The following is a 23,482-nucleotide window of genomic DNA, read 5'->3' as shown; positions in this document are numbered from 1 at the left end:
ATCTCCACTAAGTCTGCCTTGCGGCAGCTATCTAGCGCTTCCCAAGTAGGATTGCTCAAGAATTTCCCCAGATCAAAAGTACTAACTGCCATTATTTTTTTTTACACAAATGCCATTTTTACACAAAGTAATTAATAACTATACAAGTGTAAACAAACACAGTTCACCAAATCCATCAACCAACAATTGAACACGGGTTACAAAATCCAGGCAGAGCCCCCATTTATGTTACGACCCCTGTGAGTCTAAGGGTAAAGGGCTGTAACATAACAGTTGGTTGACAGAAAAGATGGACCACGTTTGTAAACAACAATGATATTTATTGAAAGATGCAAAGGAAGCACATGTAGCTCAGGGGTGAGCCCAGGCCAAAACAACAAACAAACACCACTATACTCCAAATAAACACAATCTAATCTATGGTAAAAGAGATTACATTACCTAAACTACTCTTACCTAACCAAAACAGGAGAAAACAATGTCCAACGGAAATGGCAGCTCACCCCATCTGTGCTTCCTGAGAAAGAGAGAAAAACACATTAATTATACAGAAACAAAAGCAGAATATATACAAAAACAAACTATAACTATACAATGCTCTCTCTGTGGCCATACACACACAAGGAAATTACTACTAAGCACCAAAGGCCAATAAACGAGATGCAATACTGTCAAAGTTACAGGTTTACCAAAATCACAACAAGCCTAGCCTCATGCCAGAGAGAGAGAAAGACTGAAGTGAGAAGCCATGTTTTAACAGGTGTGGGGTGATCCATGATTGGGTGGTGTGGATTGAGTGTTGGAGTCTGAAGCCATCCACCAATCGGTGCTGTATTGCAATAATGGAAGAATTGACCAATGGTGAAGGGAACAATGGCTGGAGGGAGGAAACAAACAAAATGGAGAACACACACACTGGGGAATATATACATTGGGATGTAACAATGATAGAGTAATCTTAAAGAGACATACACACATTAACCAGTAAATCTAGTTGGACTGAAACTCAAGCTGTATGACATGATAAAATAACAGAGACTCATAATGACATGATAATATATTCCACGACAGTTCCCTCCTCTTGATAATTATTAATCACAATCATTATCATTTCATAAAGACAACAAAAAATATTATCATTCAAACACAGATTATAATAACCCAGCAAAAACTATTTTTATTATCTAAAAAACAAAAGGTCCTCTGCATAGACCCCATAGTGTCACGTGCAAAAGAGAAGTTGTCATAACAGCAACCATCATTAGCGTCTCTTTGCAAATGCCCAGACGGTGGTTGCAGGACTCAAGGGTACAGTCCAGCCTCTGGTTTTGTCAAGGCCATACTTCTCCCACCACCAAGCTGAAAAATTGAAATCACAAAAGAAAACACAGGGCAGTACCTTGCAAGATAGACTGCGCTCACGAAATATAACATAGCGAAAACAGAATACACGTGACTGCATTCTCCGGGAGATAGCCAAAACAAAACAAAAACTATTTGCAGACTCCTCACAAAGAATGAAAAAATAACTGGTTACTATTGCAATGCACAACATATTAAAAAATCTCCACCTGAATCAAAGAAAGTTCATTACATCATTACCTAACATCTTTTAGGACGATACTGTAATATCTGCATGTATTGTGGTTCAAACCTAAGCATTGTGGGTAAAACTTGCCTCATCCCGGAAACGGTCTCTTCTCCCTCCCCCGGTCGCTGGTCCAAGCACCCCCCTCTGCAGTCCATGTATGCCGTGGCTCGGTCCTGATGATCCTCCCCTCCGATGCAAGGAGCCTGTCCGGTGAATGGCTTAGACCTGCTGGAAACTGTCTCTAAGATCTTTATCTCAGGACCACTGATCCTATCAGACTGGAGTCAGCTGTCGGTTGATGGTCTTAGCGCCCCATCGTTCACTAGCCGATAGGCCCTCTGCCTCCTAGTTCTGGAGCAGATTGGGACAGCTTACTTTCACAGAAACCAGCTGTAGTCGGTCCCCCCACTCAGGCCCTTGGTTGTGGCCCTGATGGAACAGGCCTGCTAGAAACTGTCTCAGTGTCCATGCTGTAGCTGCAGAGTGGAGCTCTGGTCCAGTAGATTAGCTGGGCCAGCTTGTCTCCCCGTAATCAGCTGTAGTCGGTTCCCCCGTCAGGTTCTGCTGGAAACCGTCTCACAGATCTGATGGTCACGGAGTACTGTCCATGTGTCACCGCTGTAACTGCAGAAGCCTGGTACAGACAGTGGTCCTCTGCGCGTCCTCCTCTTGGTCAGAGATGGGTGCCCGGACCGCAAGGAGAGTGAAGAGACCGTTCAGCGAGACCCCACCACAGAAAAAAGAAAGAAAAAACCATCAGTACATAGCTCAAATACAACTGAGGTTTTTGACCTAGGCTTTCTGATACTTATTGTTATGGGAGATTTATAATATAATATGAGCAATAACTTGTAATGTTATCAGTACATGGCTCAAACACAACTGAACACAATCACATGCACTCCTGTGACATACGAATAAGATTAAAGAGAGAGAAAGAAAATAAAGAATTAATAATAAAAAAACTGTATTCTGAAGCTGGACGAAGGTCATTCAATCACACTGTCACTCAGGGGTGACATGTTGTAGTTCTCACCTCCTTACCAGAGGACAGGTCTAAGACTGAACTGAACTTAAAGGGGAGACACTGCAGGTGAACTAATATATATCACACTAAAACTTCCCCAGTTCACTACTTACATTAAGACACTACCTTTTCTTTTTTTTTTATCACAATTGTATGTTCAAACATGCACATGAGGCCTGATCTACTTAAATATGCACTAATTTGCATATAATTCCAGGACAGAAATCTGAACATTGGATAAAGCCATTTTCAAAATTATAGCTCCATTTTGTCGACATATTAGAGCCAAAGGGGATTTTGGATATCTCTTTTTATCACTCCATAAATCAGAATATACTCCATTCAGTCATTGTTATGGCAAAATTCCATACTATGCCAAATCAGATATGAATAGAACTGGACAAACCAAATAAACAAAAAAAATAAAAGACAAAAAATAAAACCCCACTCTCGCTGGCAGTGTGCTAAACATCCTGCCTCTGAACCACTCCTTCTATCGCCCTTTGCTAAGCCAACACATTTCGATCACCGTGTGTATTGAGCCCTACTGTACTTGTCCTGGCTGAAGAAATCTGATTCTGACTCCCCAATAAATCTACTTTAATATTGACTGGTTGAGTGGTGCTGCTTTCCCAGTTCATTACTGAGCCCACCAGACCAAACCTTAAAAATTACTCTAGGTCTAGCCTTATTGATTTGATAGTTTTTTTTTTCTTCCCTTTTCAATAAATATGACAGGATCTCAGCTAGTGGGGTTCTCTACCTAGGCCTAAGTGACCATTGCCCCACAGTTTTAAGGAGGAATTTTAAATCTTTTATCAACGAATAATTTTTTAGATGACCTTGTTCGTCCTGGAGACCCTCAACATTGGCTTTCTTTCAGGCAAATTATAGGAACAAATGTACTGTTCTGCGGGCAAGGCTGACTACTATGGCTGCTTTACAAGGAAAACAAAACGGATCTATGAGCAATAACTTGTTCTGAGGCCAAAGTTTGAAATAAGGAATAGAAGATAGTTTTAATTCCTCACATTGATCAATTGATAAGGAATGCGCAGTTGGTAATCAGACCATGTAAACAAATGTCCGATCACCAAGTGAGAGCGATCTTTCGTTCGGCAAGACAGTTAATACACACATACGACGTGGAAGGAGCTGCAACACCATCACCAGAGGATTGGCTGAAATCACTATTATGGCTGCCTACAAGGAAAACAGAGCGGATCCCATAACAATGTCACTTATGGCCTTATAGCAAGGATCAACATAGATCATAACCAAATTGTTTTGACTGGCTAATGTGTGCCTCTCTTAAAGAGAAACGCACATACTACGTTGATATCTGATGACAGCGCCCTCTCATACAATACCAAAATCTTTAAAGAGGACTGTTGTTCATCGTGCCATCAATCATTGGAATAACTGCCCACTGAACATAAGTAAATTGAATAGTAAAGTGTCTTTCAAATACCACCTAAGAATGCACTACTTAAATATGTGAGCTGATGTTGATAATGATGTCTACATTGTTAATTGTGATTGTCATATGTATCTCATGTTGTTATGTTTTGTGTCTTCCAAGCACATTTCCATAGTGAAGCCCCTTCCTTCTGCCCCCCCATTATACCTGTCTCTCCCCCCAATATATATATATATATACACACATAACATATATATATACATATATATACAGTGGCTTCCCCTCGCCACTTAGGCGACAGCTAATGGGGATCCTTTTCAACAATAAACAATATGACTTGCTGCAATGTATAGCAAAATAAAGACCAAAATATACACTATCTCTATTGGAATGGAGACTTCAGCACAGGATAAACTAGGGATGGGCAAAAATAATCCAGATCGATTGATCACATGATGTACTCGAGTACTCGTGGAGGAAAACGCTGTACAAAATAAACTTATTTTCCGGTGTTTTAGACTTTTATTTTGAAGCCCACCGCTCCGTCTTTTCCGGTGTTCTAGACTTTTATTATGAAGCCCACCGACCGGACCGGAAGTATTGTTGTGTGATTATCACGACAGCCGCTTTGTATTCCCTTGTAAACGATAATGAACCAGAGCCGCGTTGGGAACCCTGTTGGTAAAAGCAATGACGCCTGCCGCGGACGTCAAGTTGATAAAGTTCCTATAATAACTTTACGAAACGTGTGAAGACATTTTGATCGACTTCTTTTTTTTTAGTTCATGTTATTAGATTAAGCCCTTATTGTATACACATGAAGCACTAGATAGACTATTTGTTTAGTTCAATAGTTGTTCTTAAAGAAACATTCCCATCAGGCACCTCGCGGAACCCCTGTGTGCCCCGTGGTGTGCAGGCAATCTACCCGTTATGTCAGTCCTTTGACCACCCGCTTATTGTAAACAATCATGCATGCACTTGTTTTAACGTTATTCTGTGTCGTTAGCCACGCTATATGTTGTATTCATTTTGTTAGCTATTTAGCCAATGTTGTTATCACTGAACGAACACCACCAAAACGTTACTGATCTCTAATCCTCATTTAGCAGCCCAATTTCTCACTATAGACCGCTCTCCATAGACTCACTATGTTTGCCACATGTATTGATCACAGACACAAGTGTCAATCTATGTAAATATTGATGAGTATTTTGGTGGCTGATACAATGTGATGATGAACAAAAACAGTCCAGCTCTACTGTCAATAACAAGATACTAACTGACGTAAATTCACCCATGGCAATGTCAACACACACAAACGATGCAGATAAACACAAACGATGCAGATAAAATAGCGAATTGTTTATCCCCTATCACAGCGCGCGTGCATGTAAACGTGTGTGTGTGTGTGCCTACACAGACAGAGGAAAATATTTCTATGTAATATAACAGCGTGCACAGCCTGTGCTACAGTATGCACTTGTTTCTATTCTATCCTGCATTTAATAAAAATAATTACCCATATTTGTGCCTTTATGGCTGCTCTCTTTTTTTTTTTTTTTTATGTTGATTCAAAACAGGGTATATATTGAAATGTATTTAAATCCCAGTCTCAAAGGTATACCTAAACCCTATACACTTTATGATCACTTTGGAGCTACTAATACAAATTTCAGAAGGCCCATTGTCAGTGACTTGTTCACATGGCCTTAATATATTGCTGTACCTGTATCTCTATCGATCTGTGTGCGTGCATGTGAGTGTGCGCTATACTTTGCCTGAGCTCAGGTCGATGTCTCCCCGCCGTGCGTCCAGCCAATGCGCTGTGGGCCCGTCCCGTCCTGCACCTCCGCACGCCATTGTGCTTTTTTCCCCTCAAACACCTCCTTATAGGCACAGTCTTTATACCAATGCCCGGCGCACCGGAGTTGATGGTCGCCGGCGAGACCAGCGGATAGGAGACGGGACGGCCGGTGGCGGTGACGCACACGGAAAGACACCGAGCCCAAAATCCAGCCCCGGGCACACCGTGGGAGAAAAGACAGAAAAACATATTCTTAGCTTCTCCCGTCATGACCCCACAGGCCCCCCTTTCTGGCCCCTCTAAACTGTCCACATTTTCCATTTTCTAGGTAAACACAAAACAAACAAAAACAAACAAAAAATAAACAAAACCAAACAGAAAATAAAAACCCACAATAAAATATGTGGCACACAAATCGTTTCCTCTGAACACTTTCGAGAAAAAAGCTCTGTGGAGTAGCGTATCACGCCTGTTATTTCGGATATCACGCCTGTTATTTCGGATATATTTCGGATACAATGCCCTTATCCTATTTCTTTTCAGAAAAACTGCAGTATGACCAGATAAGGTAGTGGAAAACTAATCACGTACAACACATAAGCCCCTGTCCCCCTATCTTTTGGCATCCCACGCACGGTCCAACTTCCCGCCTCTCTGTTAGGAAACCCACAGAATCTAAACCTTCTCATATACTTCCAGAATCAGTGCCTAAAACTATTTGCATGAACTTCCCTTTCCACTATACTCACAGTACTTTGCACACGCCTGTTATTTCGGATACAAATGTAATTCACGCCTAATTATCGGAACATACCTCTTAATTTAAAGTGTCCAGAGGAAAACCATAAAAAGGTACCCAAAAAAAACAATACTATGTACAAATTATCTGGCCCCCAAAAATTGGTTCCTCCTGAGCACTCGGAGACAAAAAGCCCGGTAAACAGCGTACAGCCAGAACATACCCCTTAAATCCCAGTACTCAAGGAAACACAGGGGGGTTACACACATTATCCTATATTCAATACCCCACTCGCATAATTACTTTATAGATAGAAACAAAAACTGCTTTTAAACAGAATGGCTACTTTATACATAACCGCTTTTAAACAGAATGGCCACTTTATAAATAACCGCTTTTAAACAGAATGGCTACTTTATAAATAACCGCTTCTAAACAGAATCCTCACCGAATATCTCCCCCACGCTCCCATGGATTCTAGCCGTAGTTGGCAGCCAAACGGACGCTAGCAGGCGGTTCCTCACTCCCTTCCCATAATTTATGCGGGGGAGTATTGAGGAGAAGAAAGCGCTTTCCCTGAAACCCAAGATTTCAACCTGCCCGCATAGCGCCTCGGCTCGCGGCCAACTCGACCCCCATCGCTCTAAAATATATATTAACCTAAGTAAAGAAAATACCCCATAATTCTTCTCGTCGTCAACATATTTTATTATACTCGTGGTAGGCCCCCGCACCCCGTCTATAAGGCACGAGCCTAATCCCTGCCTAATACATTCGGGACGTACCAAGATTGAGAAACTATAGAAAAAACCATCGCCAGTCTACCAAGCACAGTAATACACCAATACAATGAAAAAAAAAAAACACTGCAGAGCACATAGTAATATACATTTAAAAAATAGCTCTGACCGGCACCATGTTCTAGTTTAGACCTCTAATTATAAATTTAAAAACAAAAAATGTTTTAAACAGAAATCAGAATGTCAACAGCTCACCGAGTGTTCCTTATCACGCGTCCCCAAGGTTCATGCCGGAGGTGACAGCCAAGCGGACGGCGCAGCTGGTTCTCTCCCCTCGGTGTCTCGCACGGAGGAGCCTCGAGACAGCGCTCCCCCGGAATTCCAGGATTCACCCTTTCTGCAGAGTCCGTTTGGCGGCCGACCTCGACACCCATCGGTTAAAAAAAAAACATCTCGTCGCCATCTGTAATGGGAATTATTAAAGGACAAACGATGAGCCGTTTACATTAATCATTCTGAGTCATTATTAATAATAATAAGAAGGTTTATTTAATAAAGAAAGTTCATGACAGCGTGGCCACGCTGCCAGGCCAGTCACCCGCCAGAGACAGACATGTTTACCCCCTAGCGTCTGACAGGGACTGACCTAGAGGCCTGGTCAGACATACAATTGAATACATGAAATTACGTAGAAGAAAACAAAATGGCTGGTTAGAGAAATTAATAATACGACTATGTTATGGCTAAGCCTGGAAGGAAAACAGCTCCATCTTACAGTTCCCATGACCTTGGGTTATGGCTCTATGGCTGGTAGAAACAGCAACTTCGTTACGACTGAGAGAATGATAGAGTAATCTTAAAGAGACATACACACATTAACCAGTAAATCTAGTTGGACTGAAACTCAAGCTGTATGACATGATAAAATAACAGAGACTCATAATGACATGATAATATATTCCACGACACTGTCAATGTCCCCACTTCCTTCACAGCATACATCCTGTTCATAATTGAATCTCTCCTGTGTCTCTCCTCTTGTATTTTAGTTGCTTTGTCGGGGTGAACTCGGGCCCTGTGAGTTGGCCTGGCGCCAGTCGCCTGGTGGAGGCCATTTGTATTCGGCTCTGCAGCATCCACCGAGCAGCCACGCAGTCCGGGGGCGCCAGGGGGGCAAGCCGGTGGGCCCTCATCCTCGCGGACTACGTGGCTATCCGCGATGCAGTGCTGGCCAGCCCGAGACTGATGGACCGGACCAGTATACAGCTCTACGAGCTGAATCAGAGGACTATTTCACAGTGGTGAGATAAATATTATATATGCTGTATTGTATAATATTCACGTGGTCAAATGTACATTATGTGATTGTCTGCATTATGAGGAGATGAATGCTAACACATGTTTGTGCTTTGTCTTTGTGTTACAGGTTCTCTGAACGGCAGAAGAAAGGGGAGAGGGCCATCTTGGAGCGGGGACTGGGGGCCATGCCTGCTCCGAGCACCTCCGCCCAGCCTCTCCCTCCACCCATGGTGCTGTCCTTCCAGCAGCCTGGACATGGACAGCCCTTCGCCTTCCCCGTGCTGGACGACCACGCACGCCCCACCCAGCCAGTAGTGCCCGCTTTTGTGCCCATCCTGCCCCGCCCTCCTCCGGACCAACAGGCCGGCCCCTCTACCGGCCCTCCTCCACCAACACCACCTCTTCCTCCCCCTCAACTCCCCCGGACCACGGCCTTCAGGAAGAGGAAGGCCGCAGAGGCTGCTGCTGCAGCAGGCCTGGTGGTGGTGGAGCCCCCCCGTCAACGCAAGCTGTACGCCTGCAGCAAGTGTGGTCAGCCTAAGACGCTGGCTACTGGCCACACTCGCATCGCAGGCGTGGCCTACTGCGCTGCTGTTGGCGGGAGGAGTGTCGAGGAGTGGCGGAAAATGATGAAGGACGCTAGGCCTACTGGGCCTAAGGACACGTGAGCCCCCTAGCTTGGACGTTGTTGTAAATAATTCATGAGTTTTTGTAAATAGTTTAATGTTTTTGTAAATAGTTGAATGAACTACAATCATGAATTCAGTTGTACTCTTACGTGAACCGAGACCTCGTTGTGGTGTAAGGGCCTGAGTGTGTCTGTGAGCCACAGAGCCATATTGTCGGTAGTCTTGACTACCGGTGGGGACTCCCTTGTCAAGCGGATCTGTGGTTAGACACCAGACAAACAGCGGTTCAATCAAGTGACTTTTGTGCCAACATTAATTAATTAATTAATTAATTAATTCAAGATCGTGGGCCTGTGTGTAAGTGTAATTTAAATGCCCCATGCACTCTTTGATTGTGCCATGTATTACACTACTTACTAAATAAATATACGGGCCTTCTGCCTTGTTTATTTAAACATATTGTACACATTGTTATTATTACACATTACTGTTCTCCCTGCAATGGCTGAGCAAGCTAAGCTGTTTTCTCTACATAATGTACACATGTTATTATTACATTATTATTAGTGTACTAGTGTGTAATAGTGTGCTAGTGTAATAGTGTGTACTAGTGTACTAGTGTAATAGTGTAATAGTGTGTAATGGCTGAGCAAGCTAAGCTGTTTTCTACGTTATTATTATTAGTGTAATAGTGTGTAATAGTGTACTCTTTGATTGATTGTGCCATGTATTACACAACTACTTACTAAATAAATATACAGTATTTTCCAAACAAGTCATGCCTTCTGCCTTGTTTATTTAAACATATTGTACACATTGTTATTATTACACATTACTGTTCTCCCGGCAATGGCTAAGCAAGCTAAGCTGTTTTCTCTACATAATGTACACATGTTATTATTACATTATTATTATTATTATTATTATTAGTGTAATAGTGTTTAATATTAATAGTGTGTAATAGAGTAATAGTGTAATAGTGTGTAATAGTGTAATAGTGTGCTAGTGTAATAGTGTGTTATAGTGTAATAGTGTGCTAGTGTAATAGTGTGTAATAGTGTGTTATAGTGTAATAGTGTGCTAGTGTAATAGTGTGTAATAGTGTGTAATAGTGTGTAATAGTGTAATAGAGTAATAGTGTAATAGTGTGTGCTAGTGTAATAGTGTGTAATAGTGTGATAGTGTAATAGTGTAATAGAGTAGTGTAATAGTGTAATAGTGTGTAATGTAATAGTGTAATAGTGTGTAATAGTGTAATAGTGTGTAATAGTGTAATAGAGTGTAATAGTGTGTAATAGTGTAATAGTGTGTAATGTAATAGTGTAATAGTGTGTAATAGTGTAATAGTGTGTAATAGTGTAATAGTGTGTAATAGTGTAATAGTGTGTAATGTAATAGTGTGTAATAGTGTAATAGTGTGTAATAGTGTGTAATAGTGTAATAGTGTGTAATAGTGTGTAATAGTGTAATAGAGTGTAATAGTGTGTAATAGTGTAATAGTGTGTAATGTAATAGTGTAATAGTGTGTAATAGTGTGTAATAGTGTGTAATAGTGTAATAGTGTGTAATAGTGTAATAGTGTGTAATGTAATAGTGTGTAATAGTGTAATAGTGTGTGCTAGTGTAATAGTGTGTAATAGTGTGATAGTGTAATAGTGTAATAGAGTAGTGTAATAGTGTAATAGTGTGTAATGTAATAGTGTAATAGTGTGTAATAGTGTAATAGTGTGTAATAGTGTAATAGAGTGTAATAGTGTGTAATAGTGTAATAGTGTGTAATGTAATAGTGTAATAGTGTGTAATAGTGTAATAGTGTGTAATAGTGTAATAGTGTGTAATAGTGTAATAGTGTGTAATGTAATAGTGTGTAATAGTGTAATAGTGTGTAATAGTGTGTAATAGTGTAATAGTGTGTAATAGTGTGTAATAGTGTGATAGAGTGTAATAGTGTATAATAGTGTAATAGTGTGTAATGTAATAGTGTAATACTGTGTAATAGTGTAATAGTGTGTAATAGTGTGTAATAGTGTAATAGTTTGTAATAGTGTAATAGTGTGTAATGTAATAGTGTGTAATAGTGTAATAGTGTGTAATAGTGTGTAATAGTGTAATAGTGTGTAATAGTGTGTAATAGTGTGTAATAGTGTAATAGAGTGTAATAGTGTGTAATAGTGTAATAGTGTAATAGTGTGTAATAGTGTAATAGTCTGTTATTATTACATTGATCAGTGATTTGTTTCACGTCGGAGGTGGGATTCGAACAGGCGACTCTCTGTGTGAGCTGAGATCCCGCCTCCTCCCCCCCCTCCTCTCTGTGTGGGGTGGGATGACCGCCTCCTCCCCTCCACATTCCCTCCACATCCCCCTCCCCTCAACGGAGAGGAATGGGCCCAATCTTCTCTGTATCGTTCCAATTTTCACCGGATGCCACTGCCCAATCTTCTCTGTATCGTTCCAATTTTAGTATATGTCTAGCCGGAGCTTCGAGCTAGTTTAGTTTATATCCCATTTTATTCCACCTCTTTATTTTACAGTTGTACAGCCCTGATCTATTTTCTTTTATTTCATAATTCTATTATATAGTGATTCATCAATAGCAATAGTAATATATATATATATATATATATATATATATATATATATATATATATATATATATATATATATATATATATATATATATATATATATATATATGCCATACCTGCTGCCTGTATGTGTAAATGTAAAGGCATTCATGTGCGTGGTTATAACACAGATGTTACAGATGCTTGACGACTGTCAATCATGAGGTGAGACATTGAGACTTTTTCACCGGAGCCCACTGCCCATTCTTCTCTGTTTGAGTAGAGGGGGATGGGGTGCAAGGAGGGGGGGGAGGAGGCGGGGATCTCACCTCAGACAGAGAGTCGCCTGTTCGAATCCCACCTCCGACGTGAAACAATTCAAATGACAGAGTGAATTGAGATCGGAAGGCACCGGAGCCCAGAGCCCCTTTGCATGGAAGACAAATGCAAAGCCACTGGAAAACACCTCTTTTCTTGATTTTCATGTTTTTTTTAACTGCTCTATAAATGTTGTACTTGTTTTGCATAAATAAACTACAAATAAATCTATGACTGACTAAGAACTATATTATTTGTCGCAGCAGATCCTCCTCTTTTACAGTAAACTGGGTTATGGTAAATGGAGTAAAGGAATATTACACAAAATATTGCACAAGGAATGTAGAGGGTATTGTATTGAGAGTTGGTTGCAGAGACCAAACATGCTCTCTGTCCGAGGGAGAATGTTTGCCCAGTAAGCGAGAAGCATCCATGGCTGCAGACTGGGAGAGGACCGCACTGTGAGGGACGCGTTGTGAGGACCGCTCAGCACCACCCAAAGGGATTGTGTATATAATTGTAACTGCAGCCGTGTCATAGTGTAAAAAAATAAAAAAATCTAACCCTAACTAACCGTACTGTCATGCACTTGTCCTAATAAACTAACCTACACTGTAGCACTCAACACTTTGATGAACATTGTTGCTTAGCTGATAGAGTTGTGCCCTTCCTGATGGCTTGTCGTACAGAACTTGTAAGTCGCTTTGGATAAAAGCGTCAGCTAAATGACTAAATGTAAATGTAAATGTAAATGATAGTGTAATTCAAGTTAAGCTTCAGTGTGATGTCATAGTAGAACCGGTTAGAACAGTGAACCTATTATGGGATCCACATGAGCTTTCTACCGTGGGTACACCTTGGCGTCCCGCAACTTTTACCCAATAACTCCTATGACCGAAAATGCTTAGAAAAGGAAAGCCGAAAGCGTGTAAAAAACTCGCCGAAACGGTAAAGTGTGCCACGAGCGCGCCGTGATTCCGATTCGCGTGAAAATATTCACGGGCGTAGGTGAGAGCGTGGGAAACCTTTTTGCAATCGATTATGTGCCTCGATTTTGCTCCCACAATCGCGGAATGAAAAAGCGGACATGGCCAAACCAAAAATAGTCGCTTTGGTGGGGCACTCTCCCCCACCACCCTCGAAAATCAGCCTTCCTCTGCTATGTCGTGCACAGGGGGCTACTGACAGACAGGTTCCATCCCGAGTATATGAGAGAGCCTCTGTCAGTGTCAGAGCTCCATGACCCCCCAAACATGGAGGTCCCGAAAAATTTTAAAACTTTGAAAAAGTTTTTTAACATGTTTTTTATTTCTTATATATATATATTTTTTTATTTATTTTTTTTTGCAGGGGGAACCGAAAAGTTCGATTTTCAGTCCGATTTCGGATAAAGTGAAAATTCTCGGCCCGGGGTGGTCGGATCGACTCGGGGACAAAAGCGGTGCGAGTTACCACAGCTCGCCACTAGAGGGTAGTAAGTAGCATAATACTCCAGAGCTCCAGGAGAGAGAGGCTGAAAACCCACCGTTCTTGCCCGACGGTCGGGAGCCGAATCCCGGATCCGATTTTGGTCAACATGACCCCCCAAACATGGAGGTCCCGAAAAATTTTAAAACTTTGAAAAAGTTTTTTAAAGGGGAACTATCTTATAAATGGCCTTTTTGAGTGTTTAACATTGTTTCCTAGCTATGTGAACTTATATTAATATGATCTATGTCTCAAAATTCTCATATTGGCGCATTCTTCCAATTCTCCTCTCACAATATTCACCCTCACTGAACTGAGTCGTTTGAAAATGTGCCTATATGTGATGTCATATAGTCACCGCTGCATGTTAATGTTGAGATACAAGAACAGCTGCACACAGGCCCCTGCACCTGCACCTGCACCCCAGTCCACATCAGCTCAAAACGGCTCGAGATCTTGAGGTAGAAAAATGCTGTTTTTGAGGACTTGATTAGAAATACAAAACAATGAATAAAAAAAATATATATATTACAGAGGTGTTCCATAGACTCACAGGAATTGTGTAAAAGTGCCCAAATAGTGAAAGAAATAGTAAAATAGTTCCCCTTTAATGTTTTTTTAATTTTTTTTTTTTTTTTTTTTTTTTTTTTTTTTATTGCAAAACAAAACTTATTAAAAGTCAGTACTCAACACACAATGTATAATGAAACTTTCAGTAAAGGTGGTTAAAATATATGCAAGTACAGAAACAGGATAAAACAAAAATAGTCAATAATAACATTTTAACCGTATACAGTGTATATCCAGCGAAGTTACAATTATATAAATGTTAGTATATAATATACCCCTAATACCTATTTTCTAAAACCCTACACACATATGCTCCAGCTCAAACCCCCCCCTCCCGGACCCCCTCTTGGATAGTACCTCCATTATCCCTCACTCCTAACCAGACACTACCATTATAGGCTAGCTTTTATTCTCTCCACCACTTCTAACCACATTGACATTTTGGATTCATTGAGCCCCAGAATTCTTGCTGTAGATATTTCTTGATATATCACATCGAGATATGTAAGAAACCACACTTTCCGGCACATTTTTTCCGGTTGAAACCAACGTGATGCGATCAGTTTTTTAGCTACTGTGATACCCGATAAAACCAATCTTTTTAGTTGTGGATTCACTGCAAACTCAAAAACATCATTCAATAGCAATACCGCGGGGTGTACAGGTATATTCCAAAATACGAGTATTGATAATTGTTGGGACACATCTTTCCAGAATGCCTTAACTGGTGGGCAGTCCCAATACATGTGCATAAATGTTCCTTCGTCCCCATTTGTACATTGGGAGCATTTGGAGTCTTGTATAAGCCCCATTTTGCACAGCCTTATAGGAGTCAAGTATGTCCTGTGAATATAGTTCAGATTGATTTGTTGATGATCCGGGTTCCTTGATGTAAGTCGGACATTTGCCCAGGCTCCTTGCCAATCAAAGTCATTTTCCAGGTCTGGTATATCCCTCCTCCAGACATTGTCTAGTTGAAGGGTTTCATACGAGGACGTTAGTAATTGATAATAAAAACCTGATACAAAACCTCCCAATGTATCTCTTTCATAGAAAAATTTGTGGTATCTGTGGTGTTCAATTGGTATGTGTAATGGAACACCGTGAGATCTCATACAAAGTCGTAACTGTATGTAAAAAAGCCATGTGGACTCGGTGAGGTTAAACTTTATGCATATTTCAACATAACTACAGAGGCCCTTGTTATTAAAAATATCCCCTAATGAGTGTATGCCTCTCTCTTCCCATATAGGGAATCTTATAGGTCGTTTTCCCATTAAGAGAGCATTGTTATTGAATATGGGAGTGTGATTATGCCATACTTGAGGGTTAGGAAATTTCCTTTGTGTTTCCCGCCATGTCCTGATTGCATGGGTAATTATTGGGCCAAATTCTCGCTCACAATGCTTGATTGAAAGTTTAGTGTATGCTATGTCTTTCAATCTCTGTGGGGCTACTATGTTTTCTTCTAATTTTCTCCAAGATACCAAAGCCTCGGGGTCAAACCATATCTTCTTCAATGGTCTTAATGTGAAGGCATTAAAATATTGTAAAAAATCTGGGACTGCCATGCCACCGTCTGCTTTATTTCTCTGTGCGGTGGATCTTTTTATGCGAGGTGGTTTGTTATTCCAAATAAATTTGTATGTGGAGGTTTGTAATCTTTTCCAGTAGCCCTCTGGAGGAGGTAACGGAAGCATTGAGCTGAAGAAATTGATTCTTGGTAATACATCCATCTTAACTATTGATACCCTTGCCTGTACTGAGTTTTTAAGTTTTGCCCACCTGTCCAGGTCGTCTTTGATTTTGTTCTGTATTTTTGTGTAATTGTGCTTCACCGTTTGTCTTATGGTGGGAAATATTTCCACACCCAAGCATCTGAAATGTTTGACCATGGGTATCGCACCTGGGAGGGTTGTCTCTTTTTTTGCACTGGTGTTAAGAGGAAAAAAAGCTGACTTAGGCCAATTTATTTTAAATCCCGATAAATCACCAAAGTTCTCTATCAACTTGAGTATAAGCGGCAATGTGTTGTTGGGGTTTTGCATGAACAATATTACGTCGTCCGCATATAAACTAATTTTATGATGTGTGCCCTTGATTACTATTGGTTCTATGTGTTGGGATTGTCTTATAAATTGTGCTAAAGGTTCTAATGATAGATCGAATAGTCCGGGACTAAGAGGGCAACCTTGTCTGGCTGAGCGTGATACCGGAAAGATATCGGAGATGAATGTGCCTGTTGTAATCCTGGCCGATGGGTCCTTGTATAGTACTTTAATCATATCAATGAAACCTTTTCCTAACCCCATCCTTTCCAATACTGCCCATAGAAACGACCATTCCAACCTGTCAAATGCTTTCATAGCATCCAGGGATAGTATCGCCTTAGGTGTGATGTCCTCTTTGTCTGTATCTAGTACGTGCAGTATTCGCCTTATGTTATCATTGATCAGGCGACCTTTTATGAAGCCTGTTTGGTCCGGATGAACTAAAGACGTCATATGCTTTTGCAATCTGATGGCTAATATCTTAGAGTACAGTTTGACATCGGTTCCGAGGAGGCTTAAAGGACGGTAACTACCGCACTCAGTGGGGTCTTTGTCTTTTTTGTGAAGAACTGAAATGAGTGCGGTATTTTGGTGTTCAATGAAGCTTCCCTCTTTGACTGAGTATAAGATCATATTTAGTAATAAGGGTCCAAATATGTCCCAGCAAGAAATGTACATTTCTGATGGGATACCGTCAATTCCCGGAGCTTTGCCGTTTTTCATTCCGGATATGGCCTTCTTGAGTTCTTCTAATGTGATCGGTACTTCTAACTGTTTAGCGTCTTCCTCCGTAAGTTTAGGGAGAGTAATTTGATTAAGATATGTGTCTAATTTGTCTTGATCAAAGGTCGTTTCTGAGTTATATAAATCGGAGTAGAATTCTTTGAATGTATCGTTTATTATTTTGGGTTCTGTTACTAGAGCTTGTTGTTTCCTAATGGCAGTTATATCTGCAAATTTTGCATTAATTCTTAGTCGCATGGCTAATAGGTGACTAGGTTTAGAACCTTGGAAGTACTGCTGTTGTCTAGTGCTGCGTATTTGCAATTCCGATTTTTGTCTGTACATTGCTTTGATCTCTGTCTTTAGAATGTTAACTTGGTTATCTAGTCTAGTAGAGTTGTTGTATTTTAAAGAATTAAAAAGCGTTGAGTAAAGCGTTTCCATTTCAGACAGTTTTGTGTTTTGATTTTTGCGCAATATGGAGGTAAATCTATCCGAGAAATCCTTGATCATATTCTTTACCGACATCCATAATATTCTGGGATCTTGCACCGAGTTAGCATTATCCCGTAGGAATACTGTGAGAGCTTCTTTAATTTGTGTAATGAATTCCTTGTTGTTAAGCAGCATCGAATTAAAACGCCATCTTGGGGCCCGGGCAGATAGTGTACCAAATGTTGCTTTCAGGATTAAGTAGCAGTGATCTGATAGCGCATTGGGTGTCATTTCCACTTCATATTTATCAAATATTCTCGGGGATGCAAAGACGTAATCAATTCTGGATAGTGTGTTGTGTCTCGCCGAACGACAGGAGTACTTGCGGGTCATGGGGTTAAGTGAACGCCATAAATCAGTTACTCCTGTTGATTTCGACCAATCTTTTAATGCTTTAGATGAATTCTTTTGTTCGCTGGAGAAGGAAAGGTAAGTTTTGTCCATCCTTGGGTTCCAAATGGCATTAAAATCCGCACCTATTATATATGAGTACTCGGGATGGTTTAACATTTCTCCTGTTAGTGAAGTGAAGAAACCCACTTCGTACAAATTCGGGGCATATACCGCTGCCAATGCAATTTTCCTGTTATTGTGTATAATCCTAGCTATAGTTATGCGCCCCTCAGCATCCGACCATACCCCTTTCAATTCGATATTTAATTTGCGTCTGACGACTATGGCTACCCCTCTAGTTCTCGTAGCAAAAGAAGAGTGACTAATATTATGGTATATGTTATCCGCTAACGTATTTATGTCTCCCTCTAAAATGTGCGTTTCGCTTAATAGAGCCACGTCCACATGTTCTTTTTTCATCAGTGTGAGCACGCTTTTGCGCTTGTGTTGTTTGTTTATCCCACCGGTGTTCCATACCATTATATTCAAACTAGCCATAGTCTATGCATGTTTTCGTGTAGTTTTTGGTAATGTTTCTGGAGTATGAAGCTACAATAGATGCACATCCAATTAATGAGGTCCCGTTGAGAGCTGAGCTTAAAAACATATATATATACAAATAAAAATCCCCTATTTTCCCCTCACCCAGAAAGTCGAACATGCCTGTGTTCCAAGAACACATCCTCCGCGATTGACTTTCTCCCATGGTCCACCGGATTGCCCAAACTGAGCATTGTAATCCTAATTTTCCTATGCTAATTGCCATAGGATCTAACATTTCCATTCTATTGCAATAGAATGTCGCTTTTGGTCTTGCACCTTCCCTTACTGTAATGAAGTATTGTGATAAATAACATAAAAATAAAAATAAAAAATAAAATAAAAAAAGAGAATAAACCTTTATCGACATATTCCTTTGAACCCTCCACTAACGTGTGGGGAAAAAAAAGGAAAAGATTGTAGAGCAATATTGACACCTTAATGTGAAGAACATTGGAAAAGAATAATGTAAGTTAAAATATATTTAAAAAATATAGAGTAATATTGACACCTTAATGTGAAGAACATTGGAAAAGAACAATGTAAGTTAAAATATATTTAAAAAATATAGAGTAATGAGAAGAAAAAATTAAATAAAATAAAAATCAATGGAAAGATATAGATAAGGAATAAGAGATAAATAATTATCAACGTGGAGAAGCCACTAGAACCGATTTAACTGATTAGATAAGATAGAAAAGCAGCGCCTTTTAGCGCTTCAATGTGCCTTTAATGGAGTGATTACTTAAATTGTTAGAATAACCTTGCTGTGCTCATACGTTTATGTGTGGTTAATTTTTAAAGTATTATTAAGGACTGATTGCACTTCATTTAATTTATTATCTGCTATGTGTATACACACCGAATGTTATTGTTAGAGTTGTATGCTTCGTTGTCATGGTGCCTTATATTCTAGAAGGTTGTAGAATATACTAGTGCCTAGACTATTTTACTTTCCAGAATGATCTAGGAGACCCAGGGCATTTGAGCGATAAACCCAGAATATTCCAGATAGATCTTTTTGCAATGATATTTATTTGTCCCCTCAGAGACCAGAGACTGAAATTATAATGTATTATGAATCGTATTATACCCAGTACACTTTGTTATAGACGACTTGCATATCGTTTGCTACTTTGATGAACACAACAATGTCATTCCAACACTGGTGGAATGACCTCATTGATGAACACAATAAAGTCATTCCAACACTGGTATATATTGAGAGAGAGGCTTAACTGTTTCCGGCATTTTCGTCATGCTTTGGGTTATTTGCTACATTTTGATTCAGGAAATCCTCAGCTTCAAAAGGTGTATATGGACCTGACCTGCGGCCGTTATTGCCCAAGAATGATAACAGCGCCGGATATGCTAGCCTTGGCTTGTAGCCGGCTTTGTACAGCTTTTGCATCACATCTTTGTATGGTAGACGTCGGATGATGGCCTCTTTGCTCAAATCTTCGTAGATAAATATTGGTTTATCACCATACTTCAGCTTCCCACGTTGGTTGCGAGCATATTTGATGATGTCATCCCTTGTTGTAGTTTTCCGCAGAGTGACAATGATGACTCTCGGCCCGTTGATACTTTGCCCCTGGGAACCGATTCTGTAAACTTGTTCCACTTCTGGCACTTTGTTTGGATCGGTGTTATCCAAAATCGTTGATAACTCTTTTGGAAAGTTGGTGTCTTCGCAGTTCAATGCTTCATCAAGCCCCACAATGCGGATGTTATTCCGCCTGTGGTAACGTTGGGTTTCTAGTTGCCTCTCCATCGCTTCGTTTTTAAGCCCTTGTATTTCCCTCCGATATTCCTCTTTCACTCTTTCCATCTCTTCTCCCATCTCTGTCATGCCACCTTCGTTCGCCTTGACTGCTTTTGTGTTTTCTGTCACCGAAATCTCCACTGTCGTGATTCGCTTTGACTGTGCATCGATCGCTTTCTTGACTTCTTCTAATTTCTCATCGATGCGATCGAATTTAGCCTCGATGCGATCGAATTTAGCATCGACGTTTGCCTCGAGCGCCTTGATGTGTGTAATCTGCAGGTTAGACTGTTCTACCATCTGTTCTTTCATCAGGTTAGACTGTTCTACCATCAGGTTAGTCAGTGTGTTGAAATCGGGTGGATTTCTGCTTTCTTCAGTTGGCGGCATATGGTAGATAGATGCAGTGACGTTGGAATCCATAAATCTGGCTGCTCTCGCTTTCACGGAGCTTGATTCTGTACCTTCTGTTATGTTGGTCTCTATTAACTCTCTTTCGGGGACCGTAATCGATGATCCCGGTAAATTGTCCTCTTCCTTCTCCTCCTCGGAGCTTGTCGCCGTCGGCTCAGAACCAGCGACGGTTAGGACGTGTCTTCCTCGTTTTTTTACGTCCTGCGCCGTTGAAGTTGCCGTAGTTATTTTCTCTGTCGCCTTTCTACCTTTAACCATTTTTGTCTTTTGATATGGTTAGTAGAGGGTCTTAACAATACATACGATGTGGTCTATTCTCTTTCTTTACTGTCCAAATAATGTTTTTAAACGAAATTAGCGTTGGTGGGAGCGGAGCAATTGCAAAATGCGTGCACTACATGTTGTGCTAAAACCGGAATAATTTTTTTAATTTCTTATATATATTTTTTTTAATAATTTCTTTTTTTGCGGGGGGAACCGAAAAGTTCGTTTTTCAGTCCGATTTCGGATAAAGTGAAAATTCTCGGCCCGGGTTGGTCGGATCGACTCGGGGACAAAAGCGGTGCGAGTTACCACAGCTCGCCACTAGAGGGTAGTAAGTAGCATAATACTCCAGAGCTCCAGGAGAGAGAGGCTGAAAACCCACCGTTCTTGCCCGACGGTCGGGAGCCGAATCCCGGATCCGATTTTGGTCAACATGACCCCCCAAACATGGAGGTCCCGAAAAATTTAAAAACGTTGAAAAAGTTTTTTAATGTTTTTTTTATTTCTTATATATATTTGTTTTAATAATTTTTTTTTGCGGGGGGAACCGAAAAGTTCGTTTTTCAGTCCGATTTCGGATAAAGTGAAAATTCTCGGCCCGGGTTGGTCGGATCGACTCGGGGACAAAAGCGGTGCGAGTTACCACAGCTCGCCACTAGAGGGTAGTAAGGAGCATAATACTCCAGAGCTCCAGGAGAGAGAGGCTGAAAACCCACCGTTCTTGCCCGACGGTCGGGAGCCGAATCCCGGATCCGATTTTGGTCAACATGACCCCCCAAACATGGAGGTCCCGAAAAATTTAAAAACTTTGAAAAAGTTTTTTAATGTTTTTTTTATTTCTTATATATATTTTTTTTAATAATTTTTTTTTTGCGGGGGGAACCGAAAAGTTTTTCAGTCCGATTTCGGATAAAGTGAAAATTCTCGGCCCGGGTTGGTCGGATCGACTCGGGGACAAAAGCGGTGCGAGTTACCACAGCTCGCCACTAGAGGGTAGTAAGTAGCATAATATGCTACTATTATCATATTATGGCAAAATAACATGGAGAATAATATGTCACAGCTGTTTTATGATAATAATAATAATAATAATAATAATAATAATAATAATAATAATAATAATAATAATAATAATAATAATAATAATAATAATAATAATAACTAGACAATTCCGCGCGGGGGAAATTGTGAAAGTGTGGGTGACGCCTGTGCACCGCCGGCCAACGGGGGAGAGGGTCTCTCGCGAGTCTCTATGACAAACGGTTCAAAGGATACAAAAAGTTTTTAGGAATAAAATGTGATATAAATCAGGGTATGAATGCGATATCAACAAACCCTTCTGTAAATACCTTCAGAACATAGATATGAATAGAACTGGAAGGGTTGGTGTATGTGAGTGCTACTGAAGTGGAGATTTCTGGCTCAGAGTATGAGGAAAAACTCTTAAAACTAATTTTTGGAAAAAACGCCTTCAAAGTTCACTCTCTCACTCTCTATATGAGCCTGTATCACACTTCTCTCTCCTCCTCTGTCTCTCTCACTCTCTATATGAGCCTGTATCACACTTCTCTCTCCTCCTCTGTCTCTCTCACTCTCTATATGAGCCTGTATCACACTTATCTCTCTCCTCTGTCTCTCTCACTCTCTATATGAGAAAAAAACAAACGAACTAAAACAAAAACGCAAAAAAACGAACGAACTAAAACAAAAACGTACTTTTCGAGTTTTCTGACTTTTTCAAGTTTTCGGATTTTTCCGAGTTTTTGGGTTTTCGGACTTTTCCGAGTTTTTGAACTTTTTCGGATTTTTGCTGTTTCCGAGTTTTTGGAATTTTCAGAGTTTTTGGATTTTTTCGGGTTTTCGGGTTTTCGGACTTTTCCGAGTTTTTGAACTTTTTCGGATTTTTGATGTTTCCGAGTTTTTGGATTTTTCCGAGTTTTTGGGTTTTCGGACTTTTCCGAGTTTTTGAACTTTTTCGGATTTTTGATGTTTCCGAGTTTTCGGATTTTTCCGAGTTTTTGGGTTTTCGGACTTTTCCGAGTTTTTGAACTTTTTCGGATTTTTGATGTTTCCGAGTTTTCGGATTTTTCCGAGTTTTCGGATTTTCGGACTTTTCCGAGTTTTTGAACTTTTTCGGATTTTTGATGTTTCCGAGTTTTCGGATTTTTCCGAGTTTTGGGATTTTTCGGAGTTTTGGAACTTTTTAGATTTTTCCGAGTTTTCGGATTTTTCCGAGTTTTCGGGTTTTGGGATTTTTCCGAGTTTTTGAACTTTTTCGGATTTTAGATTTTTCCGAGTTTTGGGATTTTTTCGAGTTTTCGGATTTTTCCGATCAACATCGACCAATGGCACAATCCGCAAGTCTCTACGACAAACGGTTCAAGAGATACACTGAGGGGGTGTGGCCTAAGGGGGCGTGGTCTAAGGATCGGGGGAGTGGTCAACATCGACCAATGAAAGGTGGTCAACATCGACCAATGGCACAATCCCCAAGTCTCTACGACAAACGGTTCAAGAGATACACTGAGGGGGTGTGGCCTAAGGGGGCGTGGTCTAAGGATCGGGGGAGTGGTCAACATCGACCAATGAAAGGTGGTCAACAGGGGGAGTGGTCAACATCGACCAATGAAAGGTGGTCAACATCGACTAATGGCACAATCCGC

The sequence above is a fragment of the Notolepis coatsorum genome, assembly GCF_963971535.1.
Source record: "Notolepis coatsorum genome assembly, chromosome: 1".
In the NCBI taxonomy this organism is placed as follows: Eukaryota; Metazoa; Chordata; class Actinopteri; order Aulopiformes; family Paralepididae; genus Notolepis; species Notolepis coatsorum.
This window is presented reverse-complemented; position numbering follows the sequence as displayed.